At 48.3% G+C, this 16,200-nt stretch overlaps 39 non-coding genes across 39 annotated transcripts; all 39 read right to left on the reverse strand.

The window, feature by feature from the left end:
• Nucleotides 1–22: 22 nt before the first annotated feature.
• Nucleotides 23–141, reverse strand: LOC140586590 (5S ribosomal RNA). The gene has a single exon (XR_011988399.1). It is a non-coding gene; the product is annotated as a 5S ribosomal RNA (ribosomal RNA).
• A 297-nt stretch (nucleotides 142–438) lies between these two features.
• On the reverse strand, nucleotides 439–557 carry LOC140586700 (5S ribosomal RNA). Its single transcript, XR_011988509.1, has one exon. It is a non-coding gene; the product is annotated as a 5S ribosomal RNA (ribosomal RNA).
• A 297-nt stretch (nucleotides 558–854) lies between these two features.
• Nucleotides 855–973, reverse strand: LOC140586602 (5S ribosomal RNA). The gene has a single exon (XR_011988411.1). It is a non-coding gene; the product is annotated as a 5S ribosomal RNA (ribosomal RNA).
• Nucleotides 974–1,270: 297 nt separating this feature from the next.
• On the reverse strand, nucleotides 1,271–1,389 carry LOC140586613 (5S ribosomal RNA). The gene has a single exon (XR_011988422.1). It is a non-coding gene; the product is annotated as a 5S ribosomal RNA (ribosomal RNA).
• Nucleotides 1,390–1,686: 297 nt separating this feature from the next.
• LOC140586847 (5S ribosomal RNA) lies at nucleotides 1,687–1,805 on the reverse strand. The gene has a single exon (XR_011988656.1). It is a non-coding gene; the product is annotated as a 5S ribosomal RNA (ribosomal RNA).
• Nucleotides 1,806–2,102: 297 nt separating this feature from the next.
• LOC140586512 (5S ribosomal RNA) lies at nucleotides 2,103–2,221 on the reverse strand. The gene has a single exon (XR_011988321.1). It is a non-coding gene; the product is annotated as a 5S ribosomal RNA (ribosomal RNA).
• A 297-nt stretch (nucleotides 2,222–2,518) lies between these two features.
• Nucleotides 2,519–2,637, reverse strand: LOC140586514 (5S ribosomal RNA). Its single transcript, XR_011988323.1, has one exon. It is a non-coding gene; the product is annotated as a 5S ribosomal RNA (ribosomal RNA).
• A 297-nt stretch (nucleotides 2,638–2,934) lies between these two features.
• LOC140586515 (5S ribosomal RNA) lies at nucleotides 2,935–3,053 on the reverse strand. Its single transcript, XR_011988324.1, has one exon. It is a non-coding gene; the product is annotated as a 5S ribosomal RNA (ribosomal RNA).
• A 297-nt stretch (nucleotides 3,054–3,350) lies between these two features.
• Nucleotides 3,351–3,469, reverse strand: LOC140586516 (5S ribosomal RNA). The gene has a single exon (XR_011988325.1). It is a non-coding gene; the product is annotated as a 5S ribosomal RNA (ribosomal RNA).
• A 297-nt stretch (nucleotides 3,470–3,766) lies between these two features.
• LOC140586517 (5S ribosomal RNA) lies at nucleotides 3,767–3,885 on the reverse strand. The gene has a single exon (XR_011988326.1). It is a non-coding gene; the product is annotated as a 5S ribosomal RNA (ribosomal RNA).
• A 297-nt stretch (nucleotides 3,886–4,182) lies between these two features.
• Nucleotides 4,183–4,301, reverse strand: LOC140586518 (5S ribosomal RNA). The gene has a single exon (XR_011988327.1). It is a non-coding gene; the product is annotated as a 5S ribosomal RNA (ribosomal RNA).
• Nucleotides 4,302–4,598: 297 nt separating this feature from the next.
• On the reverse strand, nucleotides 4,599–4,717 carry LOC140586624 (5S ribosomal RNA). The gene has a single exon (XR_011988433.1). It is a non-coding gene; the product is annotated as a 5S ribosomal RNA (ribosomal RNA).
• A 297-nt stretch (nucleotides 4,718–5,014) lies between these two features.
• LOC140586635 (5S ribosomal RNA) lies at nucleotides 5,015–5,133 on the reverse strand. Its single transcript, XR_011988444.1, has one exon. It is a non-coding gene; the product is annotated as a 5S ribosomal RNA (ribosomal RNA).
• Nucleotides 5,134–5,430: 297 nt separating this feature from the next.
• Nucleotides 5,431–5,549, reverse strand: LOC140586646 (5S ribosomal RNA). Its single transcript, XR_011988455.1, has one exon. It is a non-coding gene; the product is annotated as a 5S ribosomal RNA (ribosomal RNA).
• A 297-nt stretch (nucleotides 5,550–5,846) lies between these two features.
• LOC140586519 (5S ribosomal RNA) lies at nucleotides 5,847–5,965 on the reverse strand. The gene has a single exon (XR_011988328.1). It is a non-coding gene; the product is annotated as a 5S ribosomal RNA (ribosomal RNA).
• Nucleotides 5,966–6,262: 297 nt separating this feature from the next.
• On the reverse strand, nucleotides 6,263–6,381 carry LOC140586520 (5S ribosomal RNA). Its single transcript, XR_011988329.1, has one exon. It is a non-coding gene; the product is annotated as a 5S ribosomal RNA (ribosomal RNA).
• Nucleotides 6,382–6,678: 297 nt separating this feature from the next.
• On the reverse strand, nucleotides 6,679–6,797 carry LOC140586521 (5S ribosomal RNA). Its single transcript, XR_011988330.1, has one exon. It is a non-coding gene; the product is annotated as a 5S ribosomal RNA (ribosomal RNA).
• A 297-nt stretch (nucleotides 6,798–7,094) lies between these two features.
• LOC140586484 (5S ribosomal RNA) lies at nucleotides 7,095–7,213 on the reverse strand. The gene has a single exon (XR_011988292.1). It is a non-coding gene; the product is annotated as a 5S ribosomal RNA (ribosomal RNA).
• A 297-nt stretch (nucleotides 7,214–7,510) lies between these two features.
• Nucleotides 7,511–7,629, reverse strand: LOC140586522 (5S ribosomal RNA). Its single transcript, XR_011988331.1, has one exon. It is a non-coding gene; the product is annotated as a 5S ribosomal RNA (ribosomal RNA).
• A 297-nt stretch (nucleotides 7,630–7,926) lies between these two features.
• On the reverse strand, nucleotides 7,927–8,045 carry LOC140586523 (5S ribosomal RNA). Its single transcript, XR_011988332.1, has one exon. It is a non-coding gene; the product is annotated as a 5S ribosomal RNA (ribosomal RNA).
• Nucleotides 8,046–8,342: 297 nt separating this feature from the next.
• LOC140586783 (5S ribosomal RNA) lies at nucleotides 8,343–8,461 on the reverse strand. The gene has a single exon (XR_011988592.1). It is a non-coding gene; the product is annotated as a 5S ribosomal RNA (ribosomal RNA).
• A 297-nt stretch (nucleotides 8,462–8,758) lies between these two features.
• LOC140586525 (5S ribosomal RNA) lies at nucleotides 8,759–8,877 on the reverse strand. The gene has a single exon (XR_011988334.1). It is a non-coding gene; the product is annotated as a 5S ribosomal RNA (ribosomal RNA).
• A 297-nt stretch (nucleotides 8,878–9,174) lies between these two features.
• Nucleotides 9,175–9,293, reverse strand: LOC140586526 (5S ribosomal RNA). The gene has a single exon (XR_011988335.1). It is a non-coding gene; the product is annotated as a 5S ribosomal RNA (ribosomal RNA).
• A 297-nt stretch (nucleotides 9,294–9,590) lies between these two features.
• Nucleotides 9,591–9,709, reverse strand: LOC140586527 (5S ribosomal RNA). The gene has a single exon (XR_011988336.1). It is a non-coding gene; the product is annotated as a 5S ribosomal RNA (ribosomal RNA).
• A 297-nt stretch (nucleotides 9,710–10,006) lies between these two features.
• LOC140586528 (5S ribosomal RNA) lies at nucleotides 10,007–10,125 on the reverse strand. The gene has a single exon (XR_011988337.1). It is a non-coding gene; the product is annotated as a 5S ribosomal RNA (ribosomal RNA).
• A 297-nt stretch (nucleotides 10,126–10,422) lies between these two features.
• Nucleotides 10,423–10,541, reverse strand: LOC140586529 (5S ribosomal RNA). Its single transcript, XR_011988338.1, has one exon. It is a non-coding gene; the product is annotated as a 5S ribosomal RNA (ribosomal RNA).
• A 297-nt stretch (nucleotides 10,542–10,838) lies between these two features.
• On the reverse strand, nucleotides 10,839–10,957 carry LOC140586705 (5S ribosomal RNA). Its single transcript, XR_011988514.1, has one exon. It is a non-coding gene; the product is annotated as a 5S ribosomal RNA (ribosomal RNA).
• A 297-nt stretch (nucleotides 10,958–11,254) lies between these two features.
• LOC140586867 (5S ribosomal RNA) lies at nucleotides 11,255–11,373 on the reverse strand. Its single transcript, XR_011988668.1, has one exon. It is a non-coding gene; the product is annotated as a 5S ribosomal RNA (ribosomal RNA).
• Nucleotides 11,374–11,670: 297 nt separating this feature from the next.
• On the reverse strand, nucleotides 11,671–11,789 carry LOC140586530 (5S ribosomal RNA). Its single transcript, XR_011988339.1, has one exon. It is a non-coding gene; the product is annotated as a 5S ribosomal RNA (ribosomal RNA).
• A 297-nt stretch (nucleotides 11,790–12,086) lies between these two features.
• LOC140586706 (5S ribosomal RNA) lies at nucleotides 12,087–12,205 on the reverse strand. The gene has a single exon (XR_011988515.1). It is a non-coding gene; the product is annotated as a 5S ribosomal RNA (ribosomal RNA).
• A 297-nt stretch (nucleotides 12,206–12,502) lies between these two features.
• On the reverse strand, nucleotides 12,503–12,621 carry LOC140586531 (5S ribosomal RNA). The gene has a single exon (XR_011988340.1). It is a non-coding gene; the product is annotated as a 5S ribosomal RNA (ribosomal RNA).
• A 297-nt stretch (nucleotides 12,622–12,918) lies between these two features.
• On the reverse strand, nucleotides 12,919–13,037 carry LOC140586532 (5S ribosomal RNA). The gene has a single exon (XR_011988341.1). It is a non-coding gene; the product is annotated as a 5S ribosomal RNA (ribosomal RNA).
• Nucleotides 13,038–13,334: 297 nt separating this feature from the next.
• Nucleotides 13,335–13,453, reverse strand: LOC140586780 (5S ribosomal RNA). The gene has a single exon (XR_011988589.1). It is a non-coding gene; the product is annotated as a 5S ribosomal RNA (ribosomal RNA).
• A 297-nt stretch (nucleotides 13,454–13,750) lies between these two features.
• LOC140586815 (5S ribosomal RNA) lies at nucleotides 13,751–13,869 on the reverse strand. Its single transcript, XR_011988624.1, has one exon. It is a non-coding gene; the product is annotated as a 5S ribosomal RNA (ribosomal RNA).
• Nucleotides 13,870–14,166: 297 nt separating this feature from the next.
• LOC140586708 (5S ribosomal RNA) lies at nucleotides 14,167–14,285 on the reverse strand. Its single transcript, XR_011988517.1, has one exon. It is a non-coding gene; the product is annotated as a 5S ribosomal RNA (ribosomal RNA).
• Nucleotides 14,286–14,582: 297 nt separating this feature from the next.
• LOC140586709 (5S ribosomal RNA) lies at nucleotides 14,583–14,701 on the reverse strand. The gene has a single exon (XR_011988518.1). It is a non-coding gene; the product is annotated as a 5S ribosomal RNA (ribosomal RNA).
• Nucleotides 14,702–14,998: 297 nt separating this feature from the next.
• Nucleotides 14,999–15,117, reverse strand: LOC140586533 (5S ribosomal RNA). Its single transcript, XR_011988342.1, has one exon. It is a non-coding gene; the product is annotated as a 5S ribosomal RNA (ribosomal RNA).
• A 297-nt stretch (nucleotides 15,118–15,414) lies between these two features.
• Nucleotides 15,415–15,533, reverse strand: LOC140586807 (5S ribosomal RNA). Its single transcript, XR_011988616.1, has one exon. It is a non-coding gene; the product is annotated as a 5S ribosomal RNA (ribosomal RNA).
• A 297-nt stretch (nucleotides 15,534–15,830) lies between these two features.
• Nucleotides 15,831–15,949, reverse strand: LOC140586534 (5S ribosomal RNA). Its single transcript, XR_011988343.1, has one exon. It is a non-coding gene; the product is annotated as a 5S ribosomal RNA (ribosomal RNA).
• Nucleotides 15,950–16,200: the final 251 nt, after the last annotated feature.

Genomic DNA, 16,200 nt, shown 5'->3' on the forward strand with positions numbered 1-16,200 from the left:
GGATAAGGTGAAACTAAGAAAAAGCTTACGGCACTTGGTATTCCCAGGCAGTCTCCCAACCAAGTACTAACCAAGCCCGGCCCCGCTTAGCTTCCGAGATCGGACGAGATCGGGCGCAGTCGGAACGGTATGGCCGTAAGCAAGGGAAGCGGCCAGAATCAGCACTTTTGTTTTCAGTTGAGGGTTTATTGAGAGTCGCACCGAGAGAAGAGCAGACGTCGATGCGGCATTGATGTCAAGATGTCTTTGAGAAAGTCGTTATTAAAATGAGGAAGAAATCGGTGAGTTGTATACGATTGCTACGAGTACTTTCTGCAAAAGTGGGCGGGGACTGCCGTCTTTGTACAAATAAAGGTAATTTGTGAAATGAAAGGGTAGTGACATCTTTACATTCGTGGCAAGACGCAGGGCCCTCTGGATAAGGTGAAACTAAGAAAAAGCTTACGGCACTTGGTATTCCCAGGCAGTCTCCCAACCAAGTACTAACCAAGCCCGGCCCCGCTTAGCTTCCGAGATCGGACGAGATCGGGCGCAGTCGGAACGGTATGGCCATAAGCAAGGGAAGCGGCCAGAATCAGCACTTTTGTTTTCAGTTGAGGGTTTATTGAGAGTCGCACCGAGAGAAGAGCAGACGTCGATGCGGCATTGATGTCAAGATGTCTTTGAGAAAGTCGTTATTAAAATGAGGAAGAAATCGGTGAGTTGTATACGATTGCTACGAGTACTTTCTGCAAAAGTGGGCGGGGACTGCCGTCTTTGTACAAATAAAGGTAATTTGTGAAATGAAAGGGTAGTGACATCTTTACATTCGTGGCAAGACGCAGGGCCCTCTGGATAAGGTGAAACTAAGAAAAAGCTTACGGCACTTGGTATTCCCAGGCAGTCTCCCAACCAAGTACTAACCAAGCCCGGCCCCGCTTAGCTTCCGAGATCGGACGAGATCGGGCGCAGTCGGAACGGTATGGCCGTAAGCGAGGGAAGCGGCCAGAATCAGCACTTTTGTTTTCAGTTGAGGGTTTATTGAGAGTCGCACCGAGAGAAGAGCAGACGTCGATGCGGCATTGATGTCAAGATGTCTTTGAGAAAGTCGTTATTAAAATGAGGAAGAAATCGGTGAGTTGTATACGATTGCTACGAGTACTTTCTGCAAAAGTGGGCGGGGACTGCCGTCTTTGTACAAATAAAGGTAATTTGTGAAATGAAAGGGTAGTGACATCTTTACATTCGTGGCAAGACGCAGGGCCCTCTGGATAAGGTGAAACTAAGAAAAAGCTTACGGCACTTGGTATTCCCAGGCAGTCTCCCAACCAAGTACTAACCAAGCCCGGCCCCGCTTAGCTTCCGAGATCGGACGAGATCGGGCGCAGTCGGAACGGTATGGCCGTAAGCGAGGGAAGCGGCCAGAATCAGCACTTTTGTTTTCAGTTGAGGGTTTATTGAGAGTCGCACCGAGAGAAGAGCAGACGTCGATGCGGCATTGATGTCAAGATGTCTTTGAGAAAGTCGTTATTAAAATGAGGAAGAAATCGGTGAGTTGTATACGATTGCTACGAGTACTTTCTGCAAAAGTGGGCGGGGACTGCCGTCTTTGTACAAATAAAGGTAATTTGTGAAATGAAAGGGTAGTGACATCTTTACATTCGTGGCAAGACGCAGGGCCCTCTGGATAAGGTGAAACTAAGAAAAAGCTTACGGCACTTGGTATTCCCAGGCAGTCTCCCAACCAAGTACTAACCAAGCCCGGCCCCGCTTAGCTTCTGAGATCAGACGAGATCGGGCACAGTCGGAACGGTATGGCCGTAAGCGAGGGAAGCGGCCAGAATCAGCACTTTTGTTTTCAGTTGAGGGTTTATTGAGAGTCGCACCGAGAGAAGAGCAGACGTCGATGCGGCATTGATGTCAAGATGTCTTTGAGAAAGTCGTTATTAAAATGAGGAAGAAATCGGTGAGTTGTATACGATTGCTACGAGTACTTTCTGCAAAAGTGGGCGGGGACTGCCGTCTTTGTACAAATAAAGGTAATTTGTGAAATGAAAGGGTAGTGACATCTTTACATTCGTGGCAAGACGCAGGGCCCTCTGGATAAGGTGAAACTAAGAAAAAGCTTACGGCACTTGGTATTCCCAGGCAGTCTCCCAACCAAGTACTAACCAAGCCCGGCCCCGCTTAGCTTCCGAGATCAGACGAGATCGGGCGCAGTCGGAACGGTATGGCCGTAAGCAAGGGAAGCGGCCAGAATCAGCACTTTTGTTTTCAGTTGAGGGTTTATTGAGAGTCGCACCGAGAGAAGAGCAGACGTCGATGCGGCATTGATGTCAAGATGTCTTTGAGAAAGTCGTTATTAAAATGAGGAAGAAATCGGTGAGTTGTATACGATTGCTACGAGTACTTTCTGCAAAAGTGGGCGGGGACTGCCGTCTTTGTACAAATAAAGGTAATTTGTGAAATGAAAGGGTAGTGACATCTTTACATTCGTGGCAAGACGCAGGGCCCTCTGGATAAGGTGAAACTAAGAAAAAGCTTACGGCACTTGGTATTCCCAGGCAGTCTCCCAACCAAGTACTAACCAAGCCCGGCCCCGCTTAGCTTCCGAGATCAGACGAGATCGGGCGCAGTCGGAACGGTATGGCCGTAAGCAAGGGAAGCGGCCAGAATCAGCACTTTTGTTTTCAGTTGAGGGTTTATTGAGAGTCGCACCGAGAGAAGAGCAGACGTCGATGCGGCATTGATGTCAAGATGTCTTTGAGAAAGTCGTTATTAAAATGAGGAAGAAATCGGTGAGTTGTATACGATTGCTACGAGTACTTTCTGCAAAAGTGGGCGGGGACTGCCGTCTTTGTACAAATAAAGGTAATTTGTGAAATGAAAGGGTAGTGACATCTTTACATTCGTGGCAAGACGCAGGGCCCTCTGGATAAGGTGAAACTAAGAAAAAGCTTACGGCACTTGGTATTCCCAGGCAGTCTCCCAACCAAGTACTAACCAAGCCCGGCCCCGCTTAGCTTCCGAGATCAGACGAGATCGGGCGCAGTCGGAACGGTATGGCCGTAAGCAAGGGAAGCGGCCAGAATCAGCACTTTTGTTTTCAGTTGAGGGTTTATTGAGAGTCGCACCGAGAGAAGAGCAGACGTCGATGCGGCATTGATGTCAAGATGTCTTTGAGAAAGTCGTTATTAAAATGAGGAAGAAATCGGTGAGTTGTATACGATTGCTACGAGTACTTTCTGCAAAAGTGGGCGGGGACTGCCGTCTTTGTACAAATAAAGGTAATTTGTGAAATGAAAGGGTAGTGACATCTTTACATTCGTGGCAAGACGCAGGGCCCTCTGGATAAGGTGAAACTAAGAAAAAGCTTACGGCACTTGGTATTCCCAGGCAGTCTCCCAACCAAGTACTAACCAAGCCCGGCCCCGCTTAGCTTCCGAGATCAGACGAGATCGGGCGCAGTCGGAACGGTATGGCCGTAAGCAAGGGAAGCGGCCAGAATCAGCACTTTTGTTTTCAGTTGAGGGTTTATTGAGAGTCGCACCGAGAGAAGAGCAGACGTCGATGCGGCATTGATGTCAAGATGTCTTTGAGAAAGTCGTTATTAAAATGAGGAAGAAATCGGTGAGTTGTATACGATTGCTACGAGTACTTTCTGCAAAAGTGGGCGGGGACTGCCGTCTTTGTACAAATAAAGGTAATTTGTGAAATGAAAGGGTAGTGACATCTTTACATTCGTGGCAAGACGCAGGGCCCTCTGGATAAGGTGAAACTAAGAAAAAGCTTACGGCACTTGGTATTCCCAGGCAGTCTCCCAACCAAGTACTAACCAAGCCCGGCCCCGCTTAGCTTCCGAGATCAGACGAGATCGGGCGCAGTCGGAACGGTATGGCCGTAAGCAAGGGAAGCGGCCAGAATCAGCACTTTTGTTTTCAGTTGAGGGTTTATTGAGAGTCGCACCGAGAGAAGAGCAGACGTCGATGCGGCATTGATGTCAAGATGTCTTTGAGAAAGTCGTTATTAAAATGAGGAAGAAATCGGTGAGTTGTATACGATTGCTACGAGTACTTTCTGCAAAAGTGGGCGGGGACTGCCGTCTTTGTACAAATAAAGGTAATTTGTGAAATGAAAGGGTAGTGACATCTTTACATTCGTGGCAAGACGCAGGGCCCTCTGGATAAGGTGAAACTAAGAAAAAGCTTACGGCACTTGGTATTCCCAGGCAGTCTCCCAACCAAGTACTAACCAAGCCCGGCCCCGCTTAGCTTCCGAGATCAGACGAGATCGGGCGCAGTCGGAACGGTATGGCCGTAAGCAAGGGAAGCGGCCAGAATCAGCACTTTTGTTTTCAGTTGAGGGTTTATTGAGAGTCGCACCGAGAGAAGAGCAGACGTCGATGCGGCATTGATGTCAAGATGTCTTTGAGAAAGTCGTTATTAAAATGAGGAAGAAATCGGTGAGTTGTATACGATTGCTACGAGTACTTTCTGCAAAAGTGGGCGGGGACTGCCGTCTTTGTACAAATAAAGGTAATTTGTGAAATGAAAGGGTAGTGACATCTTTACATTCGTGGCAAGACGCAGGGCCCTCTGGATAAGGTGAAACTAAGAAAAAGCTTACGGCACTTGGTATTCCCAGGCAGTCTCCCAACCAAGTACTAACCAAGCCCGGCCCCGCTTAGCTTCCGAGATCGGACGAGATCGGGCGCAGTCGGAACGGTATGGCCGTAAGCGAGGGAAGCGGCCAGAATCAGCACTTTTGTTTTCAGTTGAGGGCTTATTGAGAGTCGCACCGAGAGAAGAGCAGACGTCGATGCGGCATTGATGTCAAGATGTCTTTGAGAAAGTCGTTATTAAAATGAGGAAGAAATCGGTGAGTTGTATACGATTGCTACGAGTACTTTCTGCAAAAGTGGGCGGGGACTGCCGTCTTTGTACAAATAAAGGTAATTTGTGAAATGAAAGGGTAGTGACATCTTTACATTCGTGGCAAGACGCAGGGCCCTCTGGATAAGGTGAAACTAAGAAAAAGCTTACGGCACTTGGTATTCCCAGGCAGTCTCCCAACCAAGTACTAACCAAGCCCGGCCCCGCTTAGCTTCCGAGATCGGACGAGATCGGGCGCAGTCGGAACGGTATGGCCGTAAGCGAGGGAAGCGGCCAGAATCAGCACTTTTGTTTTCAGTTGAGGGCTTATTGAGAGTCGCACCGAGAGAAGAGCAGACGTCGATGCGGCATTGATGTCAAGATGTCTTTGAGAAAGTCGTTATTAAAATGAGGAAGAAATCGGTGAGTTGTATACGATTGCTACGAGTACTTTCTGCAAAAGTGGGCGGGGACTGCCGTCTTTGTACAAATAAAGGTAATTTGTGAAATGAAAGGGTAGTGACATCTTTACATTCGTGGCAAGACGCAGGGCCCTCTGGATAAGGTGAAACTAAGAAAAAGCTTACGGCACTTGGTATTCCCAGGCAGTCTCCCAACCAAGTACTAACCAAGCCCGGCCCCGCTTAGCTTCCGAGATCGGACGAGATCGGGCGCAGTCGGAACGGTATGGCCGTAAGCGAGGGAAGCGGCCAGAATCAGCACTTTTGTTTTCAGTTGAGGGCTTATTGAGAGTCGCACCGAGAGAAGAGCAGACGTCGATGCGGCATTGATGTCAAGATGTCTTTGAGAAAGTCGTTATTAAAATGAGGAAGAAATCGGTGAGTTGTATACGATTGCTACGAGTACTTTCTGCAAAAGTGGGCGGGGACTGCCGTCTTTGTACAAATAAAGGTAATTTGTGAAATGAAAGGGTAGTGACATCTTTACATTCGTGGCAAGACGCAGGGCCCTCTGGATAAGGTGAAACTAAGAAAAAGCTTACGGCACTTGGTATTCCCAGGCAGTCTCCCAACCAAGTACTAACCAAGCCCGGCCCCGCTTAGCTTCCGAGATCAGACGAGATCGGGCGCAGTCGGAACGGTATGGCCGTAAGCGAGGGAAGCGGCCAGAATCAGCACTTTTGTTTTCAGTTGAGGGCTTATTGAGAGTCGCACCGAGAGAAGAGCAGACGTCGATGCGGCATTGATGTCAAGATGTCTTTGAGAAAGTCGTTATTAAAATGAGGAAGAAATCGGTGAGTTGTATACGATTGCTACGAGTACTTTCTGCAAAAGTGGGCGGGGACTGCCGTCTTTGTACAAATAAAGGTAATTTGTGAAATGAAAGGGTAGTGACATCTTTACATTCGTGGCAAGACGCAGGGCCCTCTGGATAAGGTGAAACTAAGAAAAAGCTTACGGCACTTGGTATTCCCAGGCAGTCTCCCAACCAAGTACTAACCAAGCCCGGCCCCGCTTAGCTTCCGAGATCAGACGAGATCGGGCGCAGTCGGAACGGTATGGCCGTAAGCGAGGGAAGCGGCCAGAATCAGCACTTTTGTTTTCAGTTGAGGGTTTATTGAGAGTCGCACCGAGAGAAGAGCAGACGTCGATGCGGCATTGATGTCAAGATGTCTTTGAGAAAGTCGTTATTAAAATGAGGAAGAAATCGGTGAGTTGTATACGATTGCTACGAGTACTTTCTGCAAAAGTGGGCGGGGACTGCCGTCTTTGTACAAATAAAGGTAATTTGTGAAATGAAAGGGTAGTGACATCTTTACATTCGTGGCAAGACGCAGGGCCCTCTGGATAAGGTGAAACTAAGAAAAAGCTTACGGCACTTGGTATTCCCAGGCAGTCTCCCAACCAAGTACTAACCAAGCCCGGCCCCGCTTAGCTTCCGAGATCAGACGAGATCGGGCGCAGTCGGAACGGTATGGCCGTAAGCGAGGGAAGCGGCCAGAATCAGCACTTTTGTTTTCAGTTGAGGGTTTATTGAGAGTCGCACCGAGAGAAGAGCAGACGTCGATGCGGCATTGATGTCAAGATGTCTTTGAGAAAGTCGTTATTAAAATGAGGAAGAAATCGGTGAGTTGTATACGATTGCTACGAGTACTTTCTGCAAAAGTGGGCGGGGACTGCCGTCTTTGTACAAATAAAGGTAATTTGTGAAATGAAAGGGTAGTGACATCTTTACATTCGTGGCAAGACGCAGGGCCCTCTGGATAAGGTGAAACTAAGAAAAAGCTTACGGCACTTGGTATTCCCAGGCAGTCTCCCAACCAAGTACTAACCAAGCCCGGTCCCGCTTAGCTTCCGAGATCAGACGAGATCGGGCGCAGTCGGAACGGTATGGCCGTAAGCGAGGGAAGCGGCCAGAATCAGCACTTTTGTTTTCAGTTGAGGGTTTATTGAGAGTCGCACCGAGAGAAGAGCAGACGTCGATGCGGCATTGATGTCAAGATGTCTTTGAGAAAGTCGTTATTAAAATGAGGAAGAAATCGGTGAGTTGTATACGATTGCTACGAGTACTTTCTGCAAAAGTGGGCGGGGACTGCCATCTTTGTACAAATAAAGGTAATTTGTGAAATGAAAGGGTAGTGACATCTTTACATTCGTGGCAAGACGCAGGGCCCTCTGGATAAGGTGAAACTAAGAAAAAGCTTACGGCACTTGGTATTCCCAGGCAGTCTCCCAACCAAGTACTAACCAAGCCCGGCCCCGCTTAGCTTCCGAGATCAGACGAGATCGGGCGCAGTCGGAACGGTATGGCCGTAAGCAAGGGAAGCGGCCAGAATCAGCACTTTTGTTTTCAGTTGAGGGTTTATTGAGAGTCGCACCGAGAGAAGAGCAGACGTCGATGCGGCATTGATGTCAAGATGTCTTTGAGAAAGTCGTTATTAAAATGAGGAAGAAATCGGTGAGTTGTATACGATTGCTACGAGTACTTTCTGCAAAAGTGGGCGGGGACTGCCATCTTTGTACAAATAAAGGTAATTTGTGAAATGAAAGGGTAGTGACATCTTTACATTCGTGGCAAGACGCAGGGCCCTCTGGATAAGGTGAAACTAAGAAAAAGCTTACGGCACTTGGTATTCCCAGGCAGTCTCCCAACCAAGTACTAACCAAGCCCGGCCCCGCTTAGCTTCCGAGATCAGACGAGATCGGGCGCAGTCGGAACGGTATGGCCGTAAGCAAGGGAAGCGGCCAGAATCAGCACTTTTGTTTTCAGTTGAGGGTTTATTGAGAGTCGCACCGAGAGAAGAGCAGACGTCGATGCGGCATTGATGTCAAGATGTCTTTGAGAAAGTCGTTATTAAAATGAGGAAGAAATCGGTGAGTTGTATACGATTGCTACGAGTACTTTCTGCAAAAGTGGGCGGGGACTGCCGTCTTTGTACAAATAAAGGTAATTTGTGAAATGAAAGGGTAGTGACATCTTTACATTCGTGGCAAGACGCAGGGCCCTCTGGATAAGGTGAAACTAAGAAAAAGCTTACGGCACTTGGTATTCCCAGGCAGTCTCCCAACCAAGTACTAACCAAGCCCGGCCCCGCTTAGCTTCCGAGATCAGAGGAGATCGGGCGCAGTCGGAACGGTATGGCCGTAAGCAAGGGAAGCGGCCAGAATCAGCACTTTTGTTTTCAGTTGAGGGTTTATTGAGAGTCGCACCGAGAGAAGAGCAGACGTCGATGCGGCATTGATGTCAAGATGTCTTTGAGAAAGTCGTTATTAAAATGAGGAAGAAATCGGTGAGTTGTATACGATTGCTACGAGTACTTTCTGCAAAAGTGGGCGGGGACTGCCGTCTTTGTACAAATAAAGGTAATTTGTGAAATGAAAGGGTAGTGACATCTTTACATTCGTGGCAAGACGCAGGGCCCTCTGGATAAGGTGAAACTAAGAAAAAGCTTACGGCACTTGGTATTCCCAGGCAGTCTCCCAACCAAGTACTAACCAAGCCCGGCCCCGCTTAGCTTCCGAGATCAGACGAGATCGGGCGCAGTCGGAACGGTATGGCCGTAAGCGAGGGAAGCGGCCAGAATCAGCACTTTTGTTTTCAGTTGAGGGTTTATTGAGAGTCGCACCGAGAGAAGAGCAGACGTCGATGCGGCATTGATGTCAAGATGTCTTTGAGAAAGTCGTTATTAAAATGAGGAAGAAATCGGTGAGTTGTATACGATTGCTACGAGTACTTTCTGCAAAAGTGGGCGGGGACTGCCGTCTTTGTACAAATAAAGGTAATTTGTGAAATGAAAGGGTAGTGACATCTTTACATTCGTGGCAAGACGCAGGGCCCTCTGGATAAGGTGAAACTAAGAAAAAGCTTACGGCACTTGGTATTCCCAGGCAGTCTCCCAACCAAGTACTAACCAAGCCCGGCCCCGCTTAGCTTCCGAGATCAGACGAGATCGGGCGCAGTCGGAACGGTATGGCCGTAAGCGAGGGACGTGGCCAGAATCAGCACTTTTGTTTTCAGTTGAGGGTTTATTGAGAGTCGCACCGAGAGAAGAGCAGACGTCGATGCGGCATTGATGTCAAGATGTCTTTGAGAAAGTCGTTATTAAAATGAGGAAGAAATCGGTGAGTTGTATACGATTGCTACGAGTACTTTCTGCAAAAGTGGGCGGGGACTGCCGTCTTTGTACAAATAAAGGTAATTTGTGAAATGAAAGGGTAGTGACATCTTTACATTCGTGGCAAGACGCAGGGCCCTCTGGATAAGGTGAAACTAAGAAAAAGCTTACGGCACTTGGTATTCCCAGGCAGTCTCCCAACCAAGTACTAACCAAGCCCGGCCCCGCTTAGCTTCCGAGATCAGACGAGATCGGGCGCAGTCGGAACGGTATGGCCGTAAGCGAGGGAAGCGGCCAGAATCAGCACTTTTGTTTTCAGTTGAGGGTTTATTGAGAGTCGCACCGAGAGAAGAGCAGACGTCGATGCGGCATTGATGTCAAGATGTCTTTGAGAAAGTCGTTATTAAAATGAGGAAGAAATCGGTGAGTTGTATACGATTGCTACGAGTACTTTCTGCAAAAGTGGGCGGGGACTGCCGTCTTTGTACAAATAAAGGTAATTTGTGAAATGAAAGGGTAGTGACATCTTTACATTCGTGGCAAGACGCAGGGCCCTCTGGATAAGGTGAAACTAAGAAAAAGCTTACGGCACTTGGTATTCCCAGGCAGTCTCCCAACCAAGTACTAACCAAGCCCGGCCCCGCTTAGCTTCCGAGATCAGACGAGATCGGGCGCAGTCGGAACGGTATGGCCGTAAGCGAGGGAAGCGGCCAGAATCAGCACTTTTGTTTTCAGTTGAGGGTTTATTGAGAGTCGCACCGAGAGACGAGCAGATGTCGATGCGGCATTGATGTCAAGATGTCTTTGAGAAAGTCGTTATTAAAATGAGGAAGAAATCGGTGAGTTGTATACGATTGCTACGAGTACTTTCTGCAAAAGTGGGCGGGGACTGCCGTCTTTGTACAAATAAAGGTAATTTGTGAAATGAAAGGGTAGTGACATCTTTACATTCGTGGCAAGACGCAGGGCCCTCTGGATAAGGTGAAACTAAGAAAAAGCTTACGGCACTTGGTATTCCCAGGCAGTCTCCCAACCAAGTACTAACCAAGCCCGGCCCCGCTTAGCTTCCGAGATCAGACGAGATCGGGCGCAGTCGGAACGGTATGGCCGTAAGCGAGGGAAGCGGCCAGAATCAGCACTTTTGTTTTCAGTTGAGGGTTTATTGAGAGTCGCACCGAGAGAAGAGCAGACGTCGATGCGGCATTGATGTCAAGATGTCTTTGAGAAAGTCGTTATTAAAATGAGGAAGAAATCGGTGAGTTGTATACGATTGCTACGAGTACTTTCTGCAAAAGTGGGCGGGGACTGCCGTCTTTGTACAAATAAAGGTAATTTGTGAAATGAAAGGGTAGTGACATCTTTACATTCGTGGCAAGACGCAGGGCCCTCTGGATAAGGTGAAACTAAGAAAAAGCCTACGGCACTTGGTATTCCCAGGCAGTCTCCCAACCAAGTACTAACCAAGCCCGGCCCCGCTTAGCTTCCGAGATCAGACGAGATCGGGCGCAGTCGGAACGGTATGGCCGTAAGCGAGGGAAGCGGCCAGAATCAGCACTTTTGTTTTCAGTTGAGGGTTTATTGAGAGTCGCACCGAGAGACGAGCAGACGTCGATGCGGCATTGATGTCAAGATGTCTTTGAGAAAGTCGTTATTAAAATGAGGAAGAAATCGGTGAGTTGTATACGATTGCTACGAGTACTTTCTGCAAAAGTGGGCGGGGACTGCCGTCTTTGTACAAATAAAGGTAATTTGTGAAATGAAAGGGTAGTGACATCTTTACATTCGTGGCAAGACGCAGGGCCCTCTGGATAAGGTGAAACTAAGAAAAAGCTTACGGCACTTGGTATTCCCAGGCAGTCTCCCAACCAAGTACTAACCAAGCCCGGCCCCGCTTAGCTTCCGAGATCAGACGAGATCGGGCGCAGTCGGAATGGTATGGCCGTAAGCGAGGGAAGCGGCCAGAATCAGCACTTTTGTTTTCAGTTGAGGGTTTATTGAGAGTCGCACCGAGAGACGAGCAGACGTCGATGCGGCATTGATGTCAAGATGTCTTTGAGAAAGTCGTTATTAAAATGAGGAAGAAATCGGTGAGTTGTATACGATTGCTACGAGTACTTTCTGCAAAAGTGGGCGGGGACTGCCGTCTTTGTACAAATAAAGGTAATTTGTGAAATGAAAGGGTAGTGACATCTTTACATTCGTGGCAAGACGCAGGGCCCTCTGGATAAGGTGAAACTAAGAAAAAGCTTACGGCACTTGGTATTCCCAGGCAGTCTCCCAACCAAGTACTAACCAAGCCCGGCCCCGCTTAGCTTCCGAGATCAGACGAGATCGGGCGCAGTCGGAACGGTATGGCCGTAAGCGAGGGAAGCGGCCAGAATCAGCACTTTTGTTTTCAGTTGAGGGTTTATTGAGAGTCGCACCGAGAGAAGAGCAGACGTCGATGCGGCATTGATGTCAAGATGTCTTTGAGAAAGTCGTTATTAAAATGAGGAAGAAATCGGTGAGTTGTATACGATTGCTACGAGTACTTTCTGCAAAAGTGGGCGGGGACTGCCGTCTTTGTACAAATAAAGGTAATTTGTGAAATGAAAGGGTAGTGACATCTTTACATTCGTGGCAAGACGCAGGGCCCTCTGGATAAGGTGAAACTAAGAAAAAGCCTACGGCACTTGGTATTCCCAGGCAGTCTCCCAACCAAGTACTAACCAAGCCCGGCCCCGCTTAGCTTCCGAGATCAGACGAGATCGGGCGCAGTCGGAACGGTATGGCCGTAAGCGAGGGAAGCGGCCAGAATCAGCACTTTTGTTTTCAGTTGAGGGTTTATTGAGAGTCGCACCGAGAGAAGAGCAGACGTCGATGCGGCATTGATGTCAAGATGTCTTTGAGAAAGTCGTTATTAGAATGAGGAAGAAATCGGTGAGTTGTATACGATTGCTACGAGTACTTTCTGCAAAAGTGGGCGGGGACTGCCGTCTTTGTACAAATAAAGGTAATTTGTGAAATGAAAGGGTAGTGACATCTTTACATTCGTGGCAAGACGCAGGGCCCTCTGGATAAGGTGAAACTAAGAAAAAGCTTACGGCACTTGGTATTCCCAGGCAGTCTCCCAACCAAGTACTAACCAAGCCCGGCCCCGCTTAGCTTCCGAGATCAGACGAGATCGGGCGCAGTCGGAACGGTATGGCCGTAAGCGAGGGAAGCGGCCAGAATCAGCACTTTTGTTTTCAGTTGAGGGTTTATTGAGAGTCGCACCGAGAGACGAGCAGACGTCGATGCGGCATTGATGTCAAGATGTCTTTGAGAAAGTCGTTATTAAAATGAGGAAGAAATCGGTGAGTTGTATACGATTGCTACGAGTACTTTCTGCAAAAGTGGGCGGGGACTGCCGTCTTTGTACAAATAAAGGTAATTTGTGAAATGAAAGGGTAGTGACATCTTTACATTCGTGGCAAGACGCAGGGCCCTCTGGATAAGGTGAAACTAAGAAAAAGCTTACGGCACTTGGTATTCCCAGGCAGTCTCCCAACCAAGTACTAACCAAGCCCGGCCCCGCTTAGCTTCCGAGATCAGACGAGATCGGGCGCAGTCGGAACGGTATGGCCGTAAGCGAGGGAAGCGGCCAGAATCAGCACTTTTGTTTTCAGTTGAGGGTTTATTGAGAGTCGCACCGAGAGAAGAGCAGACGTCGATGCGGCATTGATGTCAAGATGTCTTTGAGAAAGTCGTTATTAAAATGAGGAAGAAATCGGTGAGTTGTATACGATTGCTACGAGTACTTTCTGCAAAAGTGGGCGGGGACTGCCGTCTTTGTACAAATAAAGGTAATTTGTGAAATGAAAGGGTAGTGACATCTTTACATTCGTGGCAAGACGCAGGGCCCTCTGGATAAGGTGAAACTAAGAAAAAGCTTACGGCACTTGGTATTCCCAGGCAGTCTCCCAACCAAGTACTAACCAAGCCCGGCCCCGCTTAGCTTCCGAGATCAGACGAGATCGGGCGCAGTCGGATCGGTATGGCCGTAAGCGAGGGAAGCGGCCAGAATCAGCACTTTTGTTTTCAGTTGAGGGTTTATTGAGAGTCGCACCGAGAGAAGAGCAGACGTCGATGCGGCATTGATGTCAAGATGTCTTTGAGAAAGTCGTTATTAAAATGAGGAAGAAATCGGTGAGTTGTATACGATTGCTACGAGTACTTTCTGCAAAAGTGGGCGGGGACTGCCGTCTTTGTACAAATAAAGGTAATTTGTGAAATGAAAGGGTAGTGACATCTTTACATTCGTGGCAAGACGCAGGGCCCTCTGGATAAGGTGAAACTAAGAAAAAGCCTACGGCACTTGGTATTCCCAGGCAGTCTCCCAACCAAGTACTAACCAAGTCCGGCCCCGCTTAGCTTCCGAGATCAGACGAGATCGGGCGCAGTCGGAACGGTATGGCCGTAAGCGAGGGAAGCGGCCAGAATCAGCACTTTTGTTTTCAGTTGAGGGTTTATTGAGAGTCGCACCGAGAGAAGAGCAGACGTCGATGCGGCATTGATGTCAAGATGTCTTTGAGAAAGTCGTTATTAAAATGAGGAAGAAATCGGTGAGTTGTATACGATTGCTACGAGTACTTTCTGCAAAAGTGGGCGGGGACTGCCGTCTTTGTACAAATAAAGGTAATTTGTGAAATGAAAGGGTAGTGACATCTTTACATTCGTGGCAAGACGCAGGGCCCTCTGGATAAGGTGAAACTAAGAAAAAGCCTACGGCACTTGGTATTCCCAGGCAGTCTCCCAACCAAGTACTAACCAAGCCCGGCCCCGCTTAGCTTCCGAGATCAGACGAGATCGGGCGCAGTCGGAACGGTATGGCCGTAAGCGAGGGAAGCGGCCAGAATCAGCACTTTTGTTTTCAGTTGAGGGTTTATTGAGAGTCGCACCGAGAGAAGAGCAGACGTCGATGCGGCATTGATGTCAAGATGTCTTTGAGAAAGTCGTTATTAAAATGAGGAAGAAATCGGTGAGTTGTATACGATTGCTACGAGTACTTTCTGCAAAAGTGGGCGGGGACTGCCGTCTTTGTACAAATAAAGGTAATTTGTGAAATGAAAGGGTAGTGACATCTTTACATTCGTGGCAAGACGCAGGGCCCTCTGGATAAGGTGAAACTAAGAAAAAGCCTACGGCACTTGGTATTCCCAGGCAGTCTCCCAACCAAGTACTAACCAAGCCCGGCCCCGCTTAGCTTCCGAGATCAGACGAGATCGGGCGCAGTCGGAACGGTATGGCCGTAAGCGAGGGAAGCGGCCAGAATCAGCACTTTTGTTTTCAGTTGAGGGTTTATTGAGAGTCGCACCGAGAGAAGAGCAGACGTCGATGCGGCATTGATGTCAAGATGTCTTTGAGAAAGTCGTTATTAAAATGAGGAAGAAATCGGTGAGTTGTATACGATTGCTACGAGTACTTTCTGCAAAAGTGGGCGGGGACTGCCGTCTTTGTACAAATAAAGGTAATTTGTGAAATGAAAGGGTAGTGACATCTTTACATTCGTGGCAAGACGCAGGGCCCTCTGGATAAGGTGAAACTAAGAAAAAGCTTACGGCACTTGGTATTCCCAGGCAGTCTCCCAACCAAGTACTAACCAAGCCCGGCCCCGCTTAGCTTCCGAGATCAGACGAGATCGGGCGCAGTCGGAACGGTATGGCCGTAAGCGAGGGAAGCGGCCAGAATCAGCACTTTTGTTTTCAGTTGAGGGTTTATTGAGAGTCGCACCGAGAGACGAGCAGACGTCGATGCGGCATTGATGTCAAGATGTCTTTGAGAAAGTCGTTATTAAAATGAGGAAGAAATCGGTGAGTTGTATACGATTGCTACGAGTACTTTCTGCAAAAGTGGGCGGGGACTGCCGTCTTTGTACAAATAAAGGTAATTTGTGAAATGAAAGGGTAGTGACATCTTTACATTCGTGGCAAGACGCAGGGCCCTCTGGATAAGGTGAAACTAAGAAAAAGCTTACGGCACTTGGTATTCCCAGGCAGTCTCCCAAACAAGTACTAACCAAGCCCGGCCCCGCTTAGCTTCCGAGATCAGACGAGATCGGGCGCAGTCGGAACGGTATGGCCGTAAGCGAGGGAAGCGGCCAGAATCAGCACTTTTGTTTTCAGTTGAGGGTTTATTGAGAGTCGCACCGGGAGAAGAGCAGACGTCGATGCGGCATTGATGTCAAGATGTCTTTGAGAAAGTCGTTATTAAAATGAGGAAGAAATCGGTGAGTTGTATACGATTGCTACGAGTACTTTCTGCAAAAGTGGGCGGGGACTGCCGTCTTTGTACAAATAAAGGTAATTTGTGAAATGAAAGGGTAGTGACATCTTTACATTCGTGGCAAGACGCAGGGCCCTCTGGATAAGGTGAAACTAAGAAAAAGCTTACGGCACTTGGTATTCCCAGGCAGTCTCCCAACCAAGTACTAACCAAGCCCGGCCCCGCTTAGCTTCCGAGATCAGACGAGATCGGGCGCAGTCGGAACGGTATGGCCGTAAGCGAGGGAAGCGGCCAGAATCAGCACTTTTGTTTTCAGTTGAGGGTTTATTGAGAGTCGCACCGAGAGAAGAGCAGACGTCGATGCGGCATTGATGTCAAGATGTCTTTGAGAAAGTCGTTATTAAAATGAGGAAGAAATCGGTGAGTTGTATACGATTGCTACGAGTACTTTCTGCAAAAGTGGGCGGGGACTGCCGTCTTTGTACAAATAAAGGTAATTTGTGAAATGAAAGGGTAGTGACATCTTTACAT

The sequence above is a fragment of the Paramormyrops kingsleyae genome, unplaced genomic scaffold, assembly GCF_048594095.1.
Source record: "Paramormyrops kingsleyae isolate MSU_618 unplaced genomic scaffold, PKINGS_0.4 ups72, whole genome shotgun sequence".
Classification (NCBI taxonomy): Eukaryota; Metazoa; Chordata; class Actinopteri; order Osteoglossiformes; family Mormyridae; genus Paramormyrops; species Paramormyrops kingsleyae.